Genomic DNA, 5215 nt, shown 5'->3' on the forward strand with positions numbered 1-5215 from the left:
GCTGAACATAGGCAGTGGGGAGAAACTAGACTGCTAGCAGACAGTGGTCTGAGGGAAGATGTATGTAAAGACTTGAATAGGAGCTGGACCAGAAGATTCCATAAACTTATGTAGTGTCAATGACAGAACAGCAGAGGACTAGCAGTGACAAATGAGTCACATGACATCAAAGAAAAATGCAGCAGCTGCAACTGTAGACTAAAACATCAAAGATGTTCTCTACTCAGGATGTGGCCACCCTCAGCAGTGAGGGTCCTGGCACAGTGGAAGAGGTATCTGAATGATAATTAAGACTTGTGCCCTAATGGGATATATAAAAATAAACAGAGAAGTATATAGATAGATCTATACATACATATATTTATCTTTTTATGTTTACATATAAAGATATTTATATATATAAAATACTTAGTTATAGAAAATTTAAAATACGACGAGGCACAGTGGCTCACATCTGTAATCCCAGCACTTTGGGAGGCCAAAGCGGGTGGATCACCTGAGGTCAGAAGTTCAAGACCAGCCTGGTCAATGTGATGAAACTCCATCTCTACTAAAAGTACAAAAATTAGCCAGGCATGGTGGCACATGCCTGTAATCCCAGCTACTAGGGAGGCTGAGGAAGGAGAATCACTTGAACCCAGGAGGTGGAAGTTGCAGTGAGCCGAGATTGTGCCACTGCACTCCAGCTTGGGCAACAGAGCAAGACTCTGTCCCCCGCTGCCCCCCCAAAAAAAAGAAGAAAAGAAAAAAAGAAAAAGAAAAAGAAAAAAGGAGCTCCAGACCAGCCTGGCCAACATGGTGAAACCCCATCTCTACAAAAGATACAAAAATTAGCCAAGCATGGTGGCATGCGCCTGTGATCCCATCTATTCAGGAGGCTGAGGGAAGAGAATCCCTTGAACCCAGGAGGCAGAGGTTGCAGTGAGCCAAGATTGCACCACTGCACTCCAGCCTGGGCGACAGAGTAAGATTCCATCTCAAAAAGAAAAGAAAAGAAAAGAAAAGAAAAGAAAAGAAAAGAAAAGAAAAGAAAAGAAAAGAAAAAGAAAATATAAAATATTTATACATTCTACATTTAATATGTATTTTTCAAGGAAAGGCTTTATTTTCATATAGAACCAAGGACTACAGAACAGCTTCCAGATTCAAAACTTCTGTTTCAGTAATCCTTGGTTTGCATATGAGGTAGGAAAAATTCTAGGAGTGCTAGATTTTTACAAGAAAAATTCTTAATATCATCCTTTACTTCTACCTTCGTAATCCCATACATACAATATACAGTTTTAGGTCTGTATTAAGCTGTTCAAAGAGAACGGGCTCAGTGGTTCATGTCTGTAATTCCAGCACTTCGGGAGGCTGAGGCAGGTGGATCACCTAAGGTCAGGAGTTCAAGACCAGCCTGACCAACATGGTGAAACCTCTTCTCTAATAAAAATATAAAAATTAGCCAGGCTTGGTGGCGTGTGCCTATAATCCCAGCTACTCAGGAGGCTGAGGCAGGAGAATTGCTTAAATCCAGGAGGCAGAGGTTGCAGTGAGCCGAGATCATGCCACTGCACTCCAGCTTGGCCCACAGAGCCAGACTGCGTTTCAAAAAATAAATTAATTAAAAAAGTAAAAAATAAATAAGGTTGGGCACAGTGGCTTATGCCTGTAATCCCAGTACTTTGGGAGGCCAAGGTGGGGGGATCACCTGAGGTCAGGGGTTCAAGACCAGCCTGGCCAACATGGTGAAACCTTGTCTCTACTAAAAATACAAAAATTAGCCAGGCATTGTGGCGGGCACCTGTAATCCCAGCTACTCGGGAGGTTCACGCAGGAGAATCACTTGAAACCAGGAGGTAGAGGTTGTGGTGAGCCAAGATCGTGCCACTACATTCCAGCCTGGGTGACAGAATAAGACGCCATCTCAAAAAACAAAATAAAATAAAGTGGTCAAAGAAAGGGAAAAATGAAAAAGGTATATTAATAAAGAGTTACTCAAAATTATATGTAGATGAAATGTGTTAGTCTTAAAAAATAATTTTTGGCTAGGCACGGTGGCTCACACCTGTAATTCCAACACTTTGGGAGGCCTAGGTGTGTGGCTCACAAGGTCAGGAGTTCTAGACCATCTTGGCTAAGATGGTGAAACCCCGTCTCTACTAAAAATACAAAAATTAGCCAGGTACGGTGGTGGCCACCTGTAATCCTAGCTACTCAGGAGGCTGAGGCAGGAGAATCACTTGAATCCAGGAGGTGGAGGTTACAGTGAGCCAAAATCATGCCACTGCACTCTAGCCTAGGTGACAGAGCAAGACGACGTCTCAAAAAAAAGAAAGAAAAAAGAATAATTTTAAAAGTAGGATACAATCATAACTTTTATACATATATAAAATTCACACGTCAAATATTTTATATAGTTTTTTAATTAATGAGGGAAGCAGTAACATGCTACAATTGATTTATAGGAGAATTAAAAATATCTCATATATAATAAGCAATGAGGAAACAAATGTATAAACAAATGCAAAAGGTGTTGGTGTGAGGCAGCCAATAGTGAAGGTGGCTACATGGGTCGCCATGGGGACAGGGCTGTTTCTGGGGAGGCTATGATGGGGTAACAGGTGCATGACAGTGGGAGTTATTCTCAGCACAAGAATGCACAGCAAAGGCAAGAGTAACCGCAGCATTAACCCATGTGACAGCCACACCCTGGTGAAGTTAGCACTTTACATATATGAATATCTGCTCCATGTAGGAGTTCAGAAATCACCCAGAACATTTTTATCAGAGATAAGATGGGGGAAAATATCACATTGGGAGAACCACCAGGATTTTTACATTCCTGGTGTTGAGTATTTTGGGATCTGTACTCTGCAGCTCCAGAGACGAGGGAAACATGTGAACACACAAATGAAACAAAAAACATCCATGATTATCCTTTTATGTCACCTCGGTACCCTGGAGGTCCAAGGTTCCCATTGAGGATACCTAAACAGGCACTTAGAAGTGTTCTAGGAAGTCAGCCATTACTCCCCTGTGGAATCCAACCTGACAACAAGGACATTTAAGTACGGGTGGGCCAGTTCCTCCAAGAGGAATGGTGTCTGGAGGGCCACAGTCTGACCCTTGGTTGTCAGTACAGAATGATGAAGGAGAAATGAGATGCCCAGTGAATGCTTTAGGTGGCTCTGCAATGCCTAGAATGAACATGGGTCTGGAGGGTGGCAGATCTTGGCCAAACCCAACAAATGCCAATTCGGTACCATACTCCTCAACATCTCCTAGGAATTACATGGGCTCTCCAGGAGGTGAGGTCCACAGGAACACCCGTCATGTCTAGTCTAGCAGATTTAACCAACTCTGGAAATATGAATGAATGCAGTATGTCCTAGACCTAACAGACCTAATTTTCCAGTGGGACCGGGGTCAGATGGTCCCATGGATGGACTGGGAAGAATGGAGTCACATCACATGAATGGCTTTTAAGCTCAGGAAATATGGACAGTATTTCTAAAAATTCTTCTGATAAAATGAGCCTGAGTAATCAACTGGGCTCAGGGATGATGGCAAAATTTGGGAAAATTTTTTAAATCCTTTTCAGAGAGTTACTCCCCTTTCATAACAGTGAGTGTGTGATTCATTACCAAGTCCCCTCATGTAAACCACAGTAAGCCAGCCCATCACAGAATTACCACAAAGGAAAATGATTCACCACAGCGTATATTTAAACAAAGGAATCAGTCAGTCTGGGTGCGGTGGCTCACACCTGTAATCCCAGCACTTTGGGAGGCCAAAGTGGGTGAATCACTTGAGGTCAGGAGTTTGATACCAGCCTGGCAAACATGGCAAAATCCCGTCTCTACTAAAAATATAAAAGTTAGCCAGGCGTTGTGGCACATGCCTGTAATGCCAGCTACTCGGGAGGCTGAGGCAGGAGAATCGCTTGAACCCAGGAGGCAGAGGTTGCAATGAGCACAGATTGCACCACTGCATTCCAGCCTGGGCAACAGAGCGAGAATCCATCTCACAAAAATAAAATAACATAAAAATTTTTAAAAAAACACAAGGACTCTCAGTCATACCAAACCAACCTTTTGATTTCTAGCCCTCTTCCCTGTTGTGTGAAGAAAGTAGGTCCAAACATAATTGGAAAAACTGTGCAAAGTGGCCTGGCCTGGTGGTTCACCTCTGTAATCCCAGCAGTTTGAAAGGCTGAGGTGGGAGGATTACTTGAGCCCAGGAGTTCAGGACCAGCCTGGGCAAAAAAGTGAGATCCTGTCTAGTACCAGCTAGTCAGGAGGCTGAAGCATGAAAATCTCTTCAAGTGTAAGGCAGAGATTGCAGTGAGCCAAGATCGCACCACTGCACTCCAGCCTTGGTGACAGAGTAAGACTCTGTCCCCGATCCCAAAAGAAAAGAAAAGAAAAAGTACAAAGTGGCATATTAAAGTTGCCCTAAACTGAACTGCAAATAATTATGTTTGTATGTATATGTGTGGGAAGAAGAATGTACTGTATCTATGTGTATTACATGGACATATGCACAAACATGCATTGACCCTCAGGACATTGTAAAATATTATTACCCAACATCTTAGGTAGAAATAAGTAGGGATATTTATTCCATCCTTGTATTCACGTTAACATTTCAATTACTAAAAGTTGCTTCTGCATCCTCCCTGAACTATTTTGTGCTATCTATATCCCTGTTTTATGCAAGTTCTTTTCCTCTTTCTTTTTCTTTCTTTCTTTCTTCCTCTCTCTTTCTTTCTTTCTCTTTCTTTCTTTCTTTCTTTCTTTCTTTCTTTCTTTCTTTCTTTCTTTCTTTCTTTCTCTCTCTCTCTCTCTCTTTCTTTCTTTCTTTCTTTCTTTTTTTCTTTCTTTCTTTCCTTCCTTCTTTCTTCTTTCTTTCTTTCTTTTTTTGACACAGTCTCACTGCCCCCCAGGCTGAAGTGCAGTGGGACAATCTGGGCACACTGCAATCTGTGCCTCCTGGGTTCAAGTGATTCTCCTGCCTCAACCTCCCAAGTAGCTGGGACTACAGGCATGAGCCACCATGCCCAGCTGAGCTCTTAAGGTGAACTCAGATGTTACGTTTTTGTAAGTGTCTGCAATCATGGACAGGAATAAAATCACTTATTTGAGAGTTTATATTAAATAAATAAATAAATACAAAATTTGCTTATTACAGGAATAGAAGTAAAGAAATCAGTTGTATTTCCACCTGACAA

The 5215-nt window shown here is 42.0% G+C and overlaps 1 pseudogene; it reads left to right on the forward strand.

Annotated features, from left to right (window-relative positions):
• The first annotated feature begins 2640 nt into the window (after window positions 1-2640).
• LOC103239999 (single-stranded DNA-binding protein 2-like) lies at window positions 2641-3621 on the forward strand (annotated as a pseudogene).
• The last annotated feature ends 1594 nt before the right edge of the window (window positions 3622-5215 follow it).

The sequence above is a fragment of the Chlorocebus sabaeus genome, chromosome 13, assembly GCF_047675955.1.
Source record: "Chlorocebus sabaeus isolate Y175 chromosome 13, mChlSab1.0.hap1, whole genome shotgun sequence".
Classification (NCBI taxonomy): Eukaryota; Metazoa; Chordata; class Mammalia; order Primates; family Cercopithecidae; genus Chlorocebus; species Chlorocebus sabaeus.